General features: G+C 41.7%; 1 protein-coding gene across 1 annotated transcript in view; it reads right to left on the reverse strand.

Annotated features, from left to right (window-relative positions):
• Positions 1 to 10,907, reverse strand: part of ADCY2 (adenylate cyclase 2) — a 260,383-nt gene extending 249,476 nt beyond the window's left edge. The window contains exon 1 of the mRNA XM_061588160.1: positions 10,865 to 10,907. The gene's annotated coding sequence lies outside the window, so the exon portion shown is untranslated. The remainder of the gene's footprint in view (positions 1 to 10,864) is intronic.
• Between the last annotated feature and the right edge of the window lie 10,878 nt (positions 10,908 to 21,785).

Raw genomic sequence — 21,785 nt, forward strand, 5'->3', positions numbered from 1 at the left:
TCTGTTCCGTACCGTGTGAATGGGAAAGTTTTGAATGAGATCAAAAAGGAGGTGGAAGATATGCTGGAATTAGGAGTGATCAGGGAATCCATCAGTCCCTGGGCCTCAAGTATTGTCCTGGTTCCGAAAAAAGATGGAACGACAAGGTTTTGCATTGATTATCGGCTAATCAATAAAATTACTGTCCCAGATGCGTATCCTATGCCTAGGGTAGACGCAATGTTAGAGTTATTGGGGGCAGCAACCATAATCTCTACACTAGATCTCTGTAAAGGATTTTGGCAAATGGAACTAGACGAGCAATCCAGAGCCAAAACTGCCTTCAGTACACCAGATGGGTTATATGAGTTTGTGACCTTACCCATGGGACTAAGGAACTCACCAAGTTCATTTCAGAGGCTAATCAATACTGTGTTGCGAGGCATGTCAGATTTTGCAGTGGCCTATATCGATGACGTGGCCATTTTTAGCAAGTCGGTGCCTGAGCATGTCCAACACCTGACAACAGTATTGGAGGCCTTAAGAAAAGCAGGCTTCACAATAAAAGCTAAGAAATGCCAGTTTGGACTAAAGGAAGTAATCTATTTAGGACATAAGGTGGGGAGTGGGAAAATCACCCCCTTATGGAGCAAGGTGGAGGCAATACAAGCGTGGCCGATCCCCTTAACCAAAAAACAAGTAAGGTCATTTCTGGGTGTGGCTGGATTTTATAGGAAGTTTGTGATAAATTTTGGGGAAATAGCATCCCCCTTGCATGAATTAACAAAGAAGAAGTGTTCTGAGCGTGTGGTATGGACGGATGAATGTCAGAAGGCTTTTGATCTACTGAAGCAAGCCTTGTGCCAAGGACCCATATTAATAGCACCAGACTATGAGAAACCATTCATCATGGCTACAGATGCGTCGGACCTGGCGCTGGGAGTCGTCTTGCTACAGGAGAGAGAAGGCACCAGACATCCAGTGGCGTACCTGAGTCGCAAGCTGACGCCGAGGGAGAAAAACTATTCGTCGGTCCAGAAGGAGTGCCTAGCGGTAGTGTGGGGACTGAACAAGTTGTGCCCATACGTGTGGGGATGAAGATTCACAGTGACTACGGATCATTGGGCCTTGTTATGGTTGCAGACTATGAAAAACCATAACACTATGCTGCAGAGGTGGTCCTGGGCCCTACAGGACTATCAAGTGGACTTCCAGTTCATAAAAGGCAAGGACAATGTACTGGCCGATGGACTTTCCAGGCAAGTGGCTGGGACTGCAGTGACGTGACCAGACGGAGGAACAAAGAAAGACATTTTCCCCATAGAGACTTTTATTTGTTAACGCGACGTATAAATCCTGGAACAGGAATAATACTCTGCCGTTGTTTTAAGGGGGGGGAAATGTGATGTTCCTATATTAATGTATATATGGTAAGTGTTGGTTGTTTAGAAGATACATGGTAAGTGGAGTGAAAGAGGAAGGGGAGTGAATGGGCAGTAGAATGCTAGATGATTGGCTGAGTGTTTAAAATGGCTGAACGTATAAAAGGAAGAGTGAGAGTGGAATCTGGGGGGAGAAGAGAAAGAGTGGGTTGTTTGGTGGGTTTGAGGGAGTAGTTTGCCAGGAGAGGGTGGAGAAGGAGGGGGGTGGAGTTCAGATTAGTATTGAGTAAAACCAGAGCTTGGAAAAGTTACTTTTTTGAACTACAACTCCCATCAGCCCAATCCAGTGGCCATGCTGGCTGGGGCTGATGGGAGTTGTAGTTCAAAAAAGTAACTTTTCCAAGCTCTGAGTAAAACCATATGCTTATGTGCCTTAAGAAGAAATCTTGTTAATCTTGTTAGCTTTGTTATCTTTAATAAATACTTAATTTGGTTTACCAAAGGCCTGATCCTTGGCTGGGGTTTCACAGACCAGAAGGGAGGGTAAGGTAATGACCAAGGCTGAAGGGAAACTGTAACAAATGGTGGCAGCGGTGAAGAGAATAACAATACCAGTATTCAGAGTCTCTGGGAATACTAGTATTAGGACGTGACTGGTGGTTGCCTAGCAGGGGGATCTGTTGAGATCTGTGCTAGAGTGGGGAGAGAAACAATAAAAAAGGACAGTCCAGACTGGTGGAGTCCCTGGTGGTGCCTAGTGACAGGCAGTAGCCACGCGCAGGTAGGAACCTGACAGGGAGAGCCAGGGAAGGGTGTCACACACACCTAGAATTTTGCTAGAATATATTTCACCTCCCACTGTTATATCTTGTGCAAACTGAGACACTTCTCATGTCCATTGGAAACTATTCTGCAGAACAGTCAGTGCCATTATTCCACAAATGTTTTTGGAGCTTTTTTTAGTGTTGCAAAATGTTGCTGTAGTTCACACATTCACACAAACAGAAGCAAAAGAGAAAGATTTACTATAGGAAACTTCACTAAAATTGCAAAGTAAATCAAACATATTTAAAGTGACTGGCCCAAGGTCACCCAGTGAGCTTCATGACTGTGTGGGGATTCGAACCCTGGTCTCCTAGGTCGTAGTCCAACACCTTAACCACTACACCACACTACTACCTGGGAGACCAGGGTTCAAATCCCCACACAGCCATGAAGCTCACTGGGTGACCTTGGGCCAGTCACTGCCTCTCAGCCTCAGAGGAAGGCAATGGTAAAACCCCTCTGAATACGCTTACCATGAAAACCCTATTCAAAGGGTCGCCCATAAGTCGGAATCAACTTGAAGGCAGTCCATTATTATCTGAATGATATCAACTGTTTTAATATAGTTGCTTTCTCCCCTGCTAAAACAAGATCAGTACTGCAAGATCAGTATATGTCTTGTTGCTGTTATTTGGGCTGACTGCAGGTGTTGCCACCACTCACCATATGCTCAGAGGCACATGTTACCAAATCCTTCCAAGCTACACAGGAAGTGGATTGCACTGTGAAAGACCAGCCCAAATTGTATTTGCATTTTGCCAAATTTGTAGGGCAGTACAATATCTCAGAGAGGAGGCTAGGTCTTCTGCTCCCCTGGTGCATTCACTATAGCTGCCCAATTTCCCTGCTTTTTAAAGTTGGATAGAAATATCTGTGGGCTATAGGTACATTCTTAAACCGCAAGGGTGTTTTTTTTTACCTATTACTGAATTTCCCTACTTTTTAGTCCGGGAGGTAAGAAATGGGATCCTGTACAAGTTTACTGAGAATGGATTGATCATTTGCATGCTTATTGAGTTCAGTGGGATTTACTCCCCTGCAATCATGCTTAGGATAGATGAAACTGACCACAGGGGATGGGGAGGGGAGCAGGCAGCAGGAGAAGGAAGAGGGTAGGTTTGATCATTTGCATGTTTATTGAGTTCAGTGGGATTTACTCCCGTGCAATCGTGCTTTTCTGAGTTTAGGAGTATATGTTTTGTAAGGTTTTGTTTTGAAATGTTTTGTTTTGAAAGGATCAGAATGGCATGGGGGTATTTTCAATTTAACATTGCTGAATGCAAAAAATCGATGCTGACTATAGTATGCAGCCACTCTTGTGGCTGTATAATAATGCCTGGCAATAAAGCCTGGCTAGATATAAGGAACTAGTTGAAAAAGAGGTTCTGATGAGAAAAATGGGTGAGGAGAAATATATTTCCACAGGGCAATCCCAAAATCTAGATTTAAAGGCCATTTTTCTCACAACAGTTCTTTATTTTTATTTTTAAAAATCACACCTTGTACAACATATAAGCACAATCAGTCATATAATGAAGCAAAGAAGAAAAAACCCTAAAAATCAAGTAATAATTAATAAAATAATTACTGAGAAAGTAAAAAACATACAAAGGAGAATACTATGAATTCTATTAAATTAGCCAATAATCACTTGTCACTAGCTATCACCCAAAATGCTATAAAATGAAACTCAAAGCCAGCGCAAACTAAGTAACACGGAATGCCAGAAAGCATGCAGAAAGTTGTTATAAGTACCAGATGAATGCACCCCCTCCAAAACCACCCATTTTAAACAACAATACATAAAAGTAAATAGAATGAAACAAAAACTATCCAAAAACATCCCTCCAAAAGAAATCATGATTAGATGGTGAAGAGAAATCATGTTTCTGCATTGTCACATAAGTAATAAACATAAACCATTTCAAATGAAAATTATCTTGTTTATTCAGATCATTCCTCAGCTGCCTCTGCTGCGTTAATTTCTCTATCGAAGCCAAATTCCAGATCTGTTGGTACCATTCTCCCATAAAATCCTTGTCCTTTTTCTTCCAATTGCACACAATTTCCAGTTAAGCAGCCACCAAAAATTAACTCCTTAGGATGCAGTGATATACTATTACAATAATACCTCAGTTAATGAAGTACATGCATTCCTGGACATTACTTCTTTAACAGAAATGTTGGCACCAGAGGTAGGAATAATATGGAAGGAATAGGGATAGGTTCCTACACCATAAAAAAGAGCAGAGCAACATATTAGAGCAAACTTTTTTTTATTCCAAACTAGCAATACACATGTCTGAAATGCAACAACCAGGTCAGGTGAGCCTTGCATACAGACCACTAGAAGGCTTCTTCCAAAATGCATCTAGGGATGCCTACCTTGCCTTTTTTCCCTATTATCACATAGCATCTTGGTATAGCAATCTAAAGCTTTGAGTGCAGTTTTCCTTTCCGCACACTTGAGCAGGCAGACAAGGGCAGCCACCGCCAACACCCTGTGTTTGGTCTCTCTCTCTCTGTGCCATCTTCCCTTATGCTCTAGTAGACGTGTCTGCAGTAAACAGTGCTTCCAAGGCACCCAAACCACTGTTTATTGCGGAGATGCCTGCGCCACCTGGCAAGCAGCAGTCTCAGTTCAGTAGACAAGGACAGGGCTGGCCCCAGGCATGCTGGGGCCCTTGGGTGCCAGCCTGCCCTGGCCACTGGCACATGCATGCATGCCCCACCTACCTACCTACCAGGCAGCTGGAGAAGTGGGAGGTCAGGCGAGCAAGCTGGTGGGGGCAGGGGGGAGAGCGGGCATGGGTGGGCCAGGGAATGGCTGGGCAGCTCCCTCCCTGTGACCCACAGAAGGGGAGCACTACTCCCCCACCATAACGAGGGGCCCTCAGGATAGCGGGTGGGCAGGCGGCTGGGGGGGAGGATGAGTGGGTGGGGGGCAGCTCCCTCCCTGTGATCCACGGCAGATGTGCTACTCCCCCACAACAATGAGGGGCCCTCAGGATGGTGGGCGAGCAAACAAGGGAGCTGGCGAGGGCAGAGGGTGAGTGAGCAGGGGGGCCAGGATGGCGAGTGAGGGAGTGAATGGGGGGTGGGACAGCAGGCGAGCAGGGGCAGAGGGTGAGCGAGTAAGGTGGCTGGGGCAGAGGGTGAGCAAGTGAGAGAGCAGAGCAGGGGGGTGGAGGGCTAACCACGGGGAGAGCAGGCATGCGCGGGCTGGCAAGTGAGCGGGTGGGCAGCTCTCTCCTTGCGATCTAAGAACATAAGAACATAAGAAGAGCCTGCTGGACCCGAGTGCAGGAACACTCTCCCCTCCTGAGGCTTCCGGCAACTGCTTTTCAGAAGCATGCTGCCTCTGACTAGGGTGGCACAGCACAGCCATCATGGCTAGTACCCACTGATAGCCCTGTCCTCCATGAATTTGTCTAATCTTCTTTTAAAGCCATCCAAGCTGGTGGCCATTACTGCATCTTGAGGGAGCAAATTCCATAGTTTAACTATGTGCTGAGTAAAGAAGTACTTTCTTTTGTCTGTCCTGAATCTTCCAACATTCAGCTTCTTTGAATGCCCACAAGTTCTAGTATTATGAGAGAGGGAGAAGAACTTTTCTCTATCCACTTTCTCAATGCCATGCATAATTTTATACACTTCTATCATGTCTCCTCTGACCCGCCTTTTCTCTAAACTAAAAAGCCTCAAATGCTGCAACCTTTCCTCGTAAGGGAGTCGCTCCATCCCCTTGATCATTCTGGTTGCCCTCTTCTGAACCTTTTCCAACTCTATAATATCCTTTTTGAGATGAGGTGACCAGAACTGTACACAGTATTCCAAATGCGGCCGCACCATAGATTTATACAACAGCATTATCATATCGGCTGTTTTATTTTCAATGCCTTTCCTAATTATCGCTAGCATGGAATTTGCCTTTTTCACAGCTGCCGCACACTGGGTCGACATTTTCATCGTGCTGTCCACTACAACCCCGAGATCTCTCTCCTGGTCGGTCACCGCCAGTTCAGACCCCACGAGCGTATATGTGAAATTCAGATTTTTTGCTCCAATATGCATAATTTTACACTTGTTTATATTGAATTGCATTTGCCATTTTTCCGCCCATTCACTCAATTTGGAGAGGTCTTTTTGGAGCTCTTTGCAATCCCTTTTTGTTTTAACAACCCTGAACAATTTAGTATCATCAGCAAACTTGGCCACTTCACTGCTCACTCCTAACTCTAGGTTATTAATGAACAAGTTGAAAAGTACAGGTCCCAATACCGATCCTTGAGGGACTCCACTTTCTACAGCCCTCCATTGGGAGAAATGTCCATTTATTCCTACTCTCTGCTTTCTGCTTCTTAACCAATTCCTTATCCACAAGAGGACCTCTCCTCTTATTCCATGACTGCTAAGCTTCCTCAGAAGTCTTTGGTGAGGTACCTTGTCAAAAGCTTTTTGAAAGTCTAAGTACACTATGTCCACTGGATCACCTCTATCTATATGCTGATCTGCAGCAGGAAGCATGCTGTGGAAGAGGGCATTGCTCCCCCACCACAGCAAGGGGCCCTTCAGGGGCCCCTGTGGGCCATGGGGCCCTTGGCCAGGGCCCCACCTGGCCACCCTTTGGAGCCGGCCCTGGACAAGGAGCCACATTCTGATTATGTAAGAGTGTACACCTCCCCACACCCCTGTACCAAAAAAAGAGAGACTTTATTAAAAGGAGCTTCTTTCCTGGAGGATTCGTTAACTGAGATATTACTGTATTCTGAAATATTGACAGGAGTACCATTAAAGGATCTGGGTCAGTTTGTTGTCCAGTAATCATACTAATTTCTCTAAAAACTGTTTCCCAAAATAATTGTACTACCTCACAGGTCCACCACATATGAAAATAGATACCTGACTCCTCACACCCTCTCCAACACTTAACAACTTCTCACAACAGCTCTGAACACCTGGACAGGCAGATTTGGCCTGGTGACTTTTCCAGCTGGGGAGTAAAGGCATTTCCTGTGATTTCAAACTGAGGGATAAGACTTGGCATAGATATAATTAGAGAGATAAAAAGATAATTGAGGTAAAGCTGGAATTAAAAACATGTTGCATAATTCAGGCTACTGTGGAGTTACATTTTTGTTTGGGCACCAATGATTCTGTCTTTGGGAAGCTGGCTCTTAATCTTGGTTCAGATTTCTAGCAAGTTATAAAAAAAGTAGGGCAATGAAGAACAGATATTCCCAAAAATGTTAACTCTTACCTAATGTAAAAGTCTTGGGAAATAAGGCATTTTTATTAGAACAAGGAGGATTTCTAACATTATTTATAACTCAAAGGGGAAAGTGAGAGCAAACTGAGCATGAAATGTGTGTTATGGCTGCTGTCACCCAACAGATGTAAGTACAGACACCCTGGGAAATTACAGAGTTTTAGCCTTAATAGGAGCTTTTTATAAAGTAGCTTTATGTTTGCCAGCTGGCATTGCCACCAAATGACTTTCACACTCTGTACTGAATTTCCTCGGTGTTAGCTTCTGAACAAGCTTGCTTAATGTACTCTCTGCTTCCATCCCAAATGCTGGAGACAGGGCCAACATTCACATCTGGAGGCTACTGGAGCATTTGCAAAGTGCTTTGAAGCTCTATGAATCTACAATACTTAAGGTAACAGCAAGCCCAGGAAGACAGAAGTACACTCTATCTCCCTTAAGTTTCCTATCATCACAAAAATATTATTTTTTGGAAAATATCCAGGCCATAAAAGATGAAAAGTCTGGTTAAAACGTTCTTCTTCCTTAAATCCCCAGTTCTTAAGAAATTTCATAATCCTTTCAAAGATGCTCAAAGAAAGAATGTTTTCTCAGCCAGTTTACGGTATTAGGTAAGCCCCTTCCATTTGTTCTTTCCACACACAACCTGTACCCACACATAGTACGTGTGGAAGTAGCTAGGAGCCTGCCACCACCATCAATGTTTATTGAAGTAAGCAATGGGATGGCTGTCCCTTCACTTGATACCACACCAGAGCATTCTTGTTACACTATTCTCTGCAGGACAATATTATTATTATATTATATATATTATTGCTGCCCTGGGCTCCTGCTGGGAGGAAGGGCGGGATATAAATCAAATAATAAATAAGTAAATAAATAATAAATATTATATATTGCCATGAGAGTGAGCATAGTGGTTTACAGCATACAACAGGCCAAATCCCTGCCCTGAGGAGCTTACAATCTAAAATTTGGCGTAGGGAATCAACAGAACAAGGGTAGGGAAGTGGAGGCATGGGTAAACAGGGAATGGATGTGTAGCACTTTCAGTTATACGTGCTTAGGCCAAGGCTTAGTTATAGGCTCAGTTATAGTAGGCCATGGGGTAGGGTTGCCAGGTCAGAAGCAACCCAAAACCTGAGATTTGAGGGGCGGGCCCTAGTGATGTCATGGGGCAGGCCCGAGTGATGTCATTAAGCATGATACATTAAGCATCAATCACAGTTGCTTGGAGCATACAATTAAAAAAAATATCTGATTGGAAATTAAGATAGAAATCTTAGCTAAAAGATGGAGCCTGGGTAGCGAACATTTAATCTATCCTACTTGCTTTCAGCAAGAAGGGTTAAGTGCCTTCAGGCTGTTAGAACGGAAAATTCTGAATTAATTTCCATGTGAAATAGATCTTTAGTAAAAGCCAATGTTAAGTTGTCTGACATGCAAGGGTTAAGGGATGAAGGTCGACACTGGAACAAGTGAGATTCACATACAACTGTATCATTTTGTGTGCTGTGTGTAACTATGTCAGACCGAGGCTTCCAGGACTCCCTCTACCCCCACCTTTCCAAGACTCCCACCTTTGTGCTTTGTGCTTTGTGCAATCTGCCTAGTGATAGAAGAATATATCTATGCTTGTGAGAACTGTAACTTTAGACCTCACTGGACTAGCAAGAGCTGCCTGTGAGTCTCCGTTTGCAAACAAAATAAAGAAAGCCTTGGTTTGGAACCTTGAGTCTCATGTTGTTTGAGTATTGGGATCTCATCCAGTGGTATGAACCTCAAAATTGAGTGTAACAAGGCCAGGACAGTCATCAGAAGGTCACTGTAGGGACAAAGGAGCGTAGTGTTGTGGAGATGTTAGATGGGAGCTTTGGGGAGTAAAGATGGATGCTTCTGAAGACTGCAATTCTAAACACACTTACTAAGGGATTAAGCCCCATAGAACTCAACAAGACTGACTTCTAGTAGATATAGTCTGGATTGTGTTGTTGGTAAACCTTGACTAGGGTTCCTCTGCAAAGACATCCATATCCAAGCAGGGTTGGCAACCCCCTGCCTTGAATGCCCTGCCCTTATCTTTTAATGTGGCTGCTCCAAACTTCTTTACAGATTTGACCCTTCACTTCAGAAAGAGGTCTGAGAAATAAGAGTAAGAAGTATCTTTTAAAATTGTTCTTTCCAATTCACTCTTGAATGCACATCATACCTAAGGCAGATCCACACCATTCATTTAAAGCACATTCAACACCCATTTGAAGCACATGAATCCCACCACAGAATCATGGGAACTGCAGTTTGTTAAGAGTGGTGAGAACTATAACTGTGAGGGGGAAACGACACTTTCCAGGATTCTTTAGGGGAAGTCGTGCACTTTAAATGTGAGTTGGATGTGCTTTAAACGTATTGTGTGAATCCACTTAATAAATTTTGCCTGCATGTAAATTGTTTTAATTAATTTTTCAAAATGGAAATGAGCTATAAACTGTAGTAGGTGACCATGGGCTACTCACCATCTCTCAGCCTATCTGCCCCTCAGGATGAAAACAATGGAGCACCATGACCACCCCAAGGCAAACTTAAAATGTAAAGGAAGTATTGTACAACCATAGTGTGAAATTGAATACTTATTGGGATATAGTATGACAAAATATTTATATAAGCATGACTATCAAGTAGGTTTATTATTTATACAACCTGTAAAGATATTCATAGTGCAATCCTATGTTTGTTTACTCAGAAGCCCCAATGTATTCAATGGGGCTTACTCAACCAGGAAAACTGTACCCTGAAGTGATAAGGAACTTGTTCTTTTAACAAGCCTTTTAAGTTGAGACCTTATCCCAGTCTGTGTCTGTGTTAGAATTGCTTTTTAATATGTTTTTAAACCTTTTCTTTTTTAAAAAAAATTTTTTTTAAGTTTTTAAAAATGTTTTTAAAGATGTTTTGTTTTAATATATTTTAAAGTCTGTTTTATGATTTTTAAAGTGTTTTTAGTGCCTTTGTTTGCTGCCCTGAGCTCCTGCTGGGAGGAAGGGCGGGATATAAATCAAATAATAAATAAAAATGAATAAATAAACTTCATTCACCCAACCCAAAATTCAGGATCATGCCACTTCAAGCTGTTTTGCAACTGTTTATACTTGTTTTATAGTTATTGGTTTTTAAAGTGATTTATTTCTTATTGTGAGCTGCCTTGGTTTCCAATCACCAACCCTACCTCACAGGGTTGTTGGAAAGGACACACACACACACACAGAGGTGTAAAAATACACCCCATATAATCCTAACCATGTCTACTCAAAAGTAAGTCCTAATGGAGTATTGGATTAAATACTTTCATATTTCATAGCCCAGGGTCTGACTCTTGCATAGAAGAGGGAAAAAAACTTCAAGCCATATTACTTACACAAACTGCAAAATCTGAAAGCCTCCATTTTCTGACATTGAAATCAAGCTTAGGCATGCCTGGATCAAGAAGTCACAACCTGGCTTCATTTATTGGCTACAATCCTGAAAGGGCGGGGTTAGAGCCAGAGCTTGAACAAGTTACTTTTAAAAACTACAGTTCCCATCAGCCCCAGCCAGCATGGCCACTGGATTGGGCTGATGGGAGTTGTAGTTAGAGCTAGGAGCTGTTCTAAAGATCTGTAAAACAGATTTAACAGTCACGCGGGGGGCGGTTGATGTTTTGGTGTATATCTCAGGAACCAGACCACCTAGACACTTAATTTTTTTTAAAAAATTGAAGCTGAGAGTCTGGAGATTAAGGAGTGCTAGCTGGAGAGCTGGAGGGGTCCCCCAAAAACCAGAGACTCCAGCCAAAAACTGGAAACCTGGTAACCCTACCATGGGGTCAAGCTAAAGGCTCCACAGAAAAGGTGAGGTTTGAGGAGGAATCTGAGGAAAAGCAGAGAGGTGTCATGTCACAGGTGTTCTGGAGGCAGTTCCAAGTATCCCAGACAGCAAGGGAGAAAGGGGGGATCTTCTGAGGGAGCAGGTGGAGGATGGTAGAGCTGTAGAAATGAAAACAGACAGGGAAGAAACATTCCAGCACCACAGTTACAATCTTATTTTGAAAGCAGGTAGAGTGTGAGATGGACCCTAACCAGCCAATCTCCTTGGGATCTCTGAGCTACTGCATGGCCCCTGCCAGGACCAGGACACCAGTGGTCACCCTGTATCTAGAAAAAGGAAGGAGCAGGCCAATGGAAAGGCCTTCATTGCCTTGCCACAACCAACTCCATTGCCTTGCCACAACCAGTCTTGAGATTTTTTTTCTTGTGAAAAAGAGAGGATATCAACTGGGAAAAAGAAATAGCAGAAGATCAGCTAATTTTTGTGTGTGCCATCAAGCATGAAGCATTTATTTAAGTGTTAAAGTAATTAATATTAATATTAATAGTAATAATAATACAACTACATTTAATTTTCACTTACTACAAAAATGTCTCAGAGTGATTTACAATTATAAAAGCATACATTAAAAAATTTAAAATAAAAAAAATTGAGGAAAGGTGTTCATATTGTAATAACATAGTGGATCCAGAAGTACCCACAAACTGCGCACTTGCTCATTTAGAGGGAGTTCAGCCCCATCTAGAACAGGTTAAATCCCACCTATCCAGTCTAGAGAACTACCCACTAACAGTGTCTCAATCTTAATCTGGATTGACCTTCAATTTATTGGTTTCATCTAGTCTGTTGCCACCCTGGGTTCCTACTGGGAGGAAGGGTGGGATATAAATCTCATAATAAATAAATATTATGAAGGCCAGACATTGGTCTAGCTCATCTACTACCACCCCTGCAGATGTTGTACTCCAAATCCCTGGATGATCCCACTCAGAGAGTTCATGTAGATGTTAAACAGCATGGGGGATAAAACTGACCCCTGTGGCATGCCACATTCGAGGGCCTATGGGACTGAGCAACATCCCCCAAGCACCACCCTCTGGAGACAGCCATATAAGTAAGACTTAACAACTGTAAAGTGGTACCACCCACTCCCAACTTGGACAGCTGCTCCAGAAGAATACAATAGTTGATGGTATAAAAAGCCACTGAGAAATCAAGGAGAATCAACAGGGTCACACTCCCCATTTACCAACAAATACAGGGCAACCAAGGCAGTTTCTGTACCACAAACAGGCCTAAATCCTGATTGAAATGGATCCAAAATCAGTCTCATCCAAGAGAACCTGGATAATTAGGGCTGTCCACCAGTTAATGTGTAGTTGTTCAATTATCTGCCTTTTAACAAATCAATCAACTGATTAGATTTAAATACTTTGCACATCACAAAAACACAATATAAGTCTCTGTTCTTCAACCTTGTGTGCCCAGATGTTAGTGTACTATAACTCCCATCATCCCTGGCCATTGGCTGGGGTTGAAGAGAGTTATAGTCTGCTAACATCTGGGGACCCAGTTATATAAGCGACTTTTAAATATGAGGAGGATTCTTGCTGCCATTCCTTCTAAGCAGGGGAGTGATGTAGACAATAGTGAATAGAACTGCGGTAGCATGTGCCAAAGATACTGATATTGCAGGAATGCATAGAGGAGGGTAGCTAGTATGGGGGCAAAGCATCACAGTAGCATAGAATAATTGAATGAGACCATTGCTATGGTTATGACAAATGTAGGGGTATATATATGTCTGTACCCAAATGCCATTTTTTAGTCGAGTTATGTACTTTGCTCCAGTAAAGCACTTTGCTGAATAAATAACTTTAAAACAGGCTTTGGCTTCATTATTGAATCTCCTCCAAAAAGAACCTAGTTGTAAATTCCACGACATTTTCTGGTATCAGAAGTGGGATGTGAGGATCTCCTGTCCAGGTGACCCCGAAGGGGAGAGGTCGGAGTGGTGGACTGCATGCACCCTGAGAAGTAAGAGGACCTCATTTTGATCAAATTCACCCACTTAGCTCCCATCTCCAACCCTGGGACTTCTGGACGGGCGGTAAGAACTTCTCACAGTTTTTTGAAGCCCCTGCGTTAAGGTCTCCCCAATCAGGTCAACACTCACAATGAAGGGTAAGCAGTCCCATTGTCACTGGTTTGGGTGTTACGATTGGTTTTGGAGGAAGTCCTAATGAGCTGCGACTGAAACTGATACTGTTCCAACTTTTCTCTCTGTCTGTCGGGAACGCCCGGCTTTCTAAACTGCTCTTTTCCACCGCTTGATCAGTTTCAGCTCCGGACAAAATATGGGTAGGGGTGTGTCTTCTCCTGATTCAAGAACCCCTTTGGGTTACATGTGCCAAAATTAAGGGACCCATTTGGGTCCAAAAACCAGTCAAAAGCTGGTAAAGCTGGCTCATTGGTGGAATGGGTACACCTTTGACCAGCCAGATTTTCAATTTCTGGAAAGCGGCACCTTTCACATCGACAAGCTCACCTATTTAGGGGGAATTTTGGAAACCACTAAGCCTGGGCAAATCGATTTCTGGTTGCTGTGGGACGAAGAGGCTGAATGCAGGAAACAGAAATCTATTGTTGCTAATCTTCAGGACTCTAACAAAAAGTTAAAAACACAACTGGAGGAAAAGAAAACAGAAATCGAGAAAGAAAAAGAGAAAAACGCATGGCAACGCACCTTGCAGCCTTTGTACCCCTGCTTGCCAGCCACCGACCCCCTGCCACCGTATAACGAAGTGGAGGACATCTTGGACACATGGGCCCCAATGGCTGAGCAGGCTCAGCCTTAAACTCAGGCAGCCACCATTTTACAGTCAGAGCAGGCACCACCTTTCCCAGGTCAAGTGGGTGCCATTTTACATTCTGAAACGCCTCAACGCTCTATAGACAAGCCTGCAGCAATGTTAGAAACGCCCCCCTGAACTAACTAAAGAATTATGGCCATTGTCTCCTGAAGAATTAACTTTTAAGGAACAGTTTTCCCAATTGTTGATGCAAGAATTATAAATAGGACTTGCGCCAGAATTAAAAGCAAGGTTTGAAATTGTAGCTATTTCTATGGATAGCCACCCCCGCCCCATTTGCCAAATAAAACTGAAAAAAGGTGGTGATGGAGGGCTTACCTCTATCCACTTTAATCAGGAAAACTTCCCTGGATGTTTTCCCGAAATTCAGCCGGCTGGGTTGTATCCGCTTCACCAATATCCCCCATCAATTGCGGGTGGGCAAACTACTTTTGTACACGTTCCTGGACCACCGCGGACTTAATGAACTAGTCTAATACCTTTCTGAAGCTCAGGGAGGCTCCCAATGAATTTAAAGAAAAACTCGAACAAATCATTAAAGTTTATAATCCAACTTGGGCTGATACGAATCAGCTGCTCTCTGGACTCCTGTCCCCAGAACAGAAATCTGGCCTAGTAGCCCAAATGGGAGTAGGAGAGGGCAATGAGGCGCTTGCATGGCCGTCTGAGGATCCCGGACATTCCACTCAAGCTGAGAGAATGCGCTTAGCCAACCTGCATGCCCTATTGTGTATAACAGGATAAAATCCAAAAACTACAAATTCTAAAAATGGTTACAACAATTTCTACCAACTCCAAAAGCAGTAAAATTATTCCCAAATGTGGCAATTTTTTTTACTACCTTTTGCTAACTGGGCAAGAGGAAAATGATCAAATTCCATTCAATTTCCTGTAATTTGGAAAGCTCATTTTAAATCATTCTGCAAGTTTAGCTTGCTTTGCTCCTATTGAAACTTAGCCCTGTAGGAGATGGTTTTAAGGCAGAGCTATTCGCTATGGGCGGTTTAAAAATGAAATAAATAAATAATAAATAAATAAATAAATAAATAATCAGAGGTCAAATGGTAGGTGAGCTCAAAGCTGAAGCCAGGTGATCTTTACTGTTCTATTTATAAAACAAGACTTTTGCTCAGCTCCCCCACTTTTTAGTATAAACTACAATTATAATTTCATGATTTTGATACTGGCATCCTCAGTGTCATGCTGAGATAATCAAGTTTTCTGGAGCATTCCTATTGAGAGAATTGGTTGATTGTGCATTACAAAAGCAGTACAGAATGTTATTTCCATTATTTGCTGCTTTGATGGGGTGGGGCAGATGTTTAGTATAACATACAGAAGTTAGTCACGCTGCTTTGAATAGCATTTGTGGGGAGTCATATGGCTAGATTCTGACATGCTGCATTGAAAGCATATCTCCCCACTCATAAATACAAGTAGCTAACTGAACAGTTTACCTCTTGGGATAGCATTTTGAAATTATTACCCAAATTTTAACTGCATGTGGTTGTGGGATAAAGGTTTATACTTAGTGTGCTACTGCGCTGGCATTGAAATTTCTTTAGTCAAATCACAGCCACATCAATTGGAAATGAAATTCTAGGGGAGGCGAAATCTTTGATTTGAGATGAAATGCTCTAAAAAAAAGTAGCAAAAAGCGTCAAAATTATTAAGGCACTGACAAGTGCTTAAGGGCTTAACTTCTTAGAAAGCCAGTCCTACCATTAGGTAGAGTGAGGTGGCTGCCTCAGGCAACTAATTTTGGGTACCATGAAAAGGGGGCAAATTGTCAGCTATTTAGAATAATAGAATAGTAGAGTTGGAAGGGGCCTATAAGGCCATCGAGTCCACCCTTCTGCTCATTGCAGGAATCCAACTTAAAACATACCCTCTTGAATGCCTCCAGTGTTGGAGAGCTCACCACCTCCCTAGATAATTGATTCCATTGTCATACTGGTCTAACAGTTAGGAAGTTTTTTCTGATGTTCAGCTGAAATCTGGCTTCCTTTAACTTGAGCCCATTATTATGTGTCCTGCACTCTGCGAAGATCAAGAAGAGATCCATAATTTATTATGATTGTATTTTTGCTTCAGGCAGGGGGAGAGGCACTTGTTCAATTTTCTGTATCAGGTGCCAAAATAAGTTGATCTGCCTTGGGTACTATGCATCTTGATTTGGGGTGGCGGTATTTGCTCTCCACCTGAGGCAGCAAAATGTCTTGGGCTGGCCTTGACGATGTAAGCAAGAAGCACATTTTCCAGTCTCACATTTTGTGCTCACTTGCAACATAGCTTCCAATGCTTTCCTTTGGTCTTCCAGTCTTCTGCCTCTGAAGGTTGAGCAATGGACACCTAGCTGTATAATGGAGGCAGAAATCAGCACAAGATTGGGAGCAGACAGTTATTACAGACAGTTATTACAGTTATTACAGCAGACAGTTATTACAGCTAATAACATCAGGCATAGAAAGAAAAATTCAGGAAGAGAAAAATGTGCTATGCATTTCTGAGTACAAAAGACTGGACTTTTCAACAGGCAGTTTATGTTTAAAATGAATTCCTTAAATCTTTAAAAGTTATAAGCAAATAAAGTCTGCAGGTTGACTGACTGACCAACTGACTAAGTCTGCAGGTCTGATGTGCTGATAATGATTAAATCATTACTTTTGGTTAAGTGTAACCAAGATTCCAGTCTGCAGCTTAATATAAGTTTTTCAAGGGGTTGATTTTCAGAATTAAATGCTTAGAAATGGCAAGAATACCAGTGACAGCACCTTCTGGGTCACCTCTGGGGATGGTAAGATCTGTCAATTTCTGTCCCTTTCTTATTTTTCCAATCTTAAATTCAGTTCTCCACATTTCTACAGAAATCTGTGATTTTTTTTTTAAATCCTCATTAAAATTCTCCAGCATTTTAGTGCGAATTTCACCTAATAAACACATTTCTGTAGGCAGCTTTGACTAATGTACACAATTTTGCAAGCAATTTCTTGTATGTTATTTTTGCTCATATATTCATTTTTATGCACACCTTCCCCTCACATATGAATTTTTGTAAACATTGTTTGGTTGGTGAACTGAACTGCAAAATTTGAATAAGTGTTAATTTTGAAAGATGGCTATTGTTATATTGTTTCAGAAAGTGTGCATTTAATAGATTTGGCTTGGAATACAAATGGAATCATATTTCTTACCCATCTCTAGTCATTTCCAGGCTGCAGAGGAAGAGGATTGCGCTTGAAAGACCAAAATAATGTGTGGGTTGATCATATATGCTAAGTTGAAAGTTAGCACAATGTGTAACACTGTAGAACATGTTTACTGCTTACTTGGTGCTAGTGCTTTCAAGAAAAATTTCCTGCATTTTTAAAAACATTCTCCAATCATTAGTGAGAAAAGAAAATGCATTTGAAAATTATCAAAGGAGAAATTTTTGGTGAAATGCTGACAATGGGGTGCATGATTTTAGTTGTACTGACCATACTTTTGAGGTGGTCAAGGGATGTTTGTGAATGTTCTTTCATTTTACAAATAATCTCTTTGCAGATCTGTACTCTGCAGCCTTCCCAGGTGCCTGTGCTTTTTGAAAACTCCATGACATCCTCAGCTTGCTTTCCTACAAGCTCAGGAAGGCTGTGAGACTACTTTCTGTACTACTGAGAGCTCTTCTCTCCCCACCCCCAAGTGGAGTAAAGTCTTCTTACTTTAATTTTTTTTATTACATAATTAAATAAAAAAATAATAAAAGTGAAATACAAACCTAAGGCCTAACAGGGTATTCCACAATAAGGTTATGACAAGAATTACATGTGACAAAATAATATGACAACCAAATTTCCTGCAGTGGAACAGGTAAGGAACAATATGTTTCATTGTTAGCAGAATGTGAAATAAATTCCCACCAGACTGCAAAAAAAACCCCTCCAGATCATCAGTTGCACAGGAAACTTTTCATCTGTGAGTTAATTTCTCAGAAATTGCTATGTTCCATAAGTTTTTATACCACAAGGTTAGGTGGAGGTCCTGGGCTATCTTCCACTTTTGTGTGACAGCAATTCTGGCTGCCACCAACATCAGCATTAACAGTTCCTTAGCATGAAGGTTTGCCATTTGAGAGTCCCAGATACTGAACAGTGTGAGTTGGGGAGGGATTGCAATATTCATTTGAAATATTTTTGAGATTTCTTGAAATACCTCCACCCAGAAATCATGTAGGTCGGATAGCCTGCATTTTGATAGTGGCACTTGCTAAGAGGTGCCTGATTTGATTCTTCTGGAACCATGATAAGGTTGAACTAACAATGTTAATTCAAATTTGTTCTATAGAGATTGGATTATTATTAATATAGAAAAGTCTTCCTACTTTTAAAGAAATCAGTGTGGTTTTTCTAAATTGTTAAAGGAAGTATTTCCTTTAAAAACTGGATCAGCGAGCATACTAATCTCAGGTGCTCAGTAGTCAGACTCCCCAGCTTCCTGTGTTTGCACTAAGGCTTAGGGGAAGATGCCATGAGGTAATTCCTCCCATGGGGCTTTTTAAGATTAGGAAGCAGAAGCAGCCATGGAGGCTGCACAGCATTGGAGAAATGTGGTATTCAGCTAACATGTCCTGTCAGCGGACTGACTTCTGCTTGCACAGTGGGACTTCCCCCTTCCTCCCCCTGCATGCCCCATGCTCTCTCCAAATCTGCTCCGGAGGGTTAGGGGAGCCCCTAGAATAGGGCTCCTACTGGGAGGAAGGGCAAGACATAAACCAGATAGACAGACAGACAGACAGACAGACAGACAGACAGATAGATAGATAGATAGATAGATAGATAGATAGATAGATAGATAGATAGATAGATAGATAGATAGATAGATAGATAGATAGATAGATAGATAGATAGATAGATAGATAGATAGAACTTAGGGGTCACACGGGGGAGGAGAGGAGGAAGTCCTATTGCTCAAGTGGAGATCTGCACCCTGATGTGCTCTTGACTTAACACTAAGTTGAATACAACCTGTTAAATGGAAGGAAAACACACCACACATGTTTACCTCACAATAAGGTAGGCTCAACCCCACACCCACCAAAATTGTAAAGCGCTCGAGAATGAGTTAGAAAAATGGAAGTCTCTGTCTCAGAGTAAGACAACCCCTGAGAAATTGAAGGACAGGTTTTGCCACATCACTGGTCAGTGCAGAAGTTAAGGCAGGCACCTTGACTTACCATTTCCATGTTTTCATGAGTGAATTTGTAATAGTTTTGATCCTTCTCTTAAACGAAGTATTTTTTATCTAGGGATTTCCTTGTGTTTGAACAGGAAATGTATTGAATTACATGCAAAACATTGCTTCCGCACAGCTCTAGAAGTTAGGGGTTAATTTAGTCTGAATTTCAAAGTGTTGAAAGAATGCCACGTATATTATCTCAGTAATCTTTACAGCAACCCTGCAAACCAAGGCATTTTTAAAAAATTATCCCCAAACTGCCACTATATTATTATCATCTTGCAATCTACAGCATAGATTGCACTTCAGATGAAGCAGTCCAGATATGAAGGCAACCACAGAGAATTCACAATTGCCCTGGATGTGTTAGCTGGGAAAGAAATCTCTCTTTTCCTATGGAAAAATACAGCACTTTGGGGAAATGTGATGTTCCAGCAACAGAACTGTTACCTTTAGAGAAGATGTATAGTTGCCCTGCAACAAATAAGCATCACCTGTGCATTTATTACACCCTTTCATTATCTGGAATGAAACATGCCGAGCATGACATTGCATCTCTAGAGCATCTTGCTTAATAGCAAAAAGGAATACAAAGAATCCCCCATGAATTTATCTCAAACAAAGCCCCAATTAAAATTATTCACCTTCCCAACAACCCACAGAAATGATTTTTTCAGGTTATTTATGTACTATGTGGGGAGAAACCTCCATATTTTATTTTAAAACTGCTGTCTGTTAATACATTCAAATACACTTAATTGTTTTTTAATGCTGTTAGCATGCATATTTCAAAATGCTTATATGTAAATGGCACATACTGTTGCTATACAATCAGCATTACTAAAGAAAGCCACATACAAATGTTATTTAAATATTCTTGTGAAACTGAATCTGCATATTCATAAGATGTTTTTAAACACATAACTGGAACAATATTTAAACTAGCTCAGAACCGATTGTAGATTACTGTAAGAGATCTGCAAGAGCCATCTGCCTCCTAGGCTCCAATCCAGTGTGCACTTACTGCTGGGAGTAAGCCCCACTGAATTCAGAATGTCTTATTTCTGAGTAGATATGCAAAGGACTGTACTAAGACTCCAATCCAAAGGACTCCCTATACTCCAGCTAGGTCTATGTCCTAGACATAGTCTGTGTTTTCGGTAGGGCTGAATCAAATTGAGAAGAATAATTTCTCAATCATTTCATCCATCTTTTATTACTTATTTCATTTATGAATCACTTCCCATAACACATCCTGAAGTGATTTACAATATAACAGAAGCATACACAGAACTGCATATATTAAAACAGCTAAAACATCTGCATATATAAAACAATATATAAAACATTTCATTCTTATATCAAATATATATAAATATATAAAACAATTTAAAACATCACCACCACTGCCACGTATATAAAATCAATCCAGGTGCAATACAGACACTAAGTGGGATAAAAGTTGGTATTGACTGTTCCGACAATATTTGGGGGTGAGGTGAAGTTCATTGGGGGAAGTCACTGTGTGCCATTCCATGCTACCCTCTTTTCAATCCTGAACTACTAGGAGAAACATTTTATGTTAGGATTTTTAAAAAATATGAGAATGTCTTGCAAAAGCACACACAGCAAAGATGCTTTATTCAAAGGTTTAAAAAATACCATGATGTTTTTTTTGGAGGGGGGCGGGATACGGGGAGATGGAAGTCAAGTTCTAAAATTATACATGGGATGGAGAAAGTGGACAGAGAAGTTTTTCTCCTCCCTCATAACTGCCCTGGGCTCCTTCCGGGAGGAAGGGTGGGACATAAATTTAATAAATAAATAAATAACTACACTAGAACTTGGGAATATCCAATGTAGCTGAATATTGAAAGATTCAGGGCAGACAAAAGAAAGTACTTCTTCACACAGGACATAATTAAACTATGGAAGAGACAGTGATGTCCACCAACTTGGATTGCTTTAAAAAAGAATTAGACAAATTCATGGAGAATAAGGCTATCAATGGCTACTAACCATGAAGGCTATGTTCTATCTCCACTGTCAGATGCAGTATGCTTCTGAATACCAGTTGCTGGAAATTGCAGGAGGGCAGAGCATTGTTGTGCTTAGGTCCTGCTTGTGGGCTTCCCGTAGACATCTGATGGTCACTGTGAGAATAGGTTGGCCTGGTCCCTGGCTGTCTGAAAGAGGCAGCAGTGAGACCACTCCTGAAAAAACCTTCCTTGGACCCAGAGGATTTCAGCAGCTACAGACCAGTAGCCAATGTTCCGTTCCTGGGCAAGATCCTGGAACGTGTGGTTGCTGACCAGCTCCAGGCGCTATTGGATGAAACCGATTATCTAGATCCATTTCAATCGGGGTTCAGGCCTGGTTTTG

The sequence above is a fragment of the Rhineura floridana genome, chromosome 1 (genome assembly GCF_030035675.1).
Source record: "Rhineura floridana isolate rRhiFlo1 chromosome 1, rRhiFlo1.hap2, whole genome shotgun sequence".
NCBI lineage: Eukaryota > Metazoa > Chordata > Lepidosauria > Squamata > Rhineuridae > Rhineura > Rhineura floridana.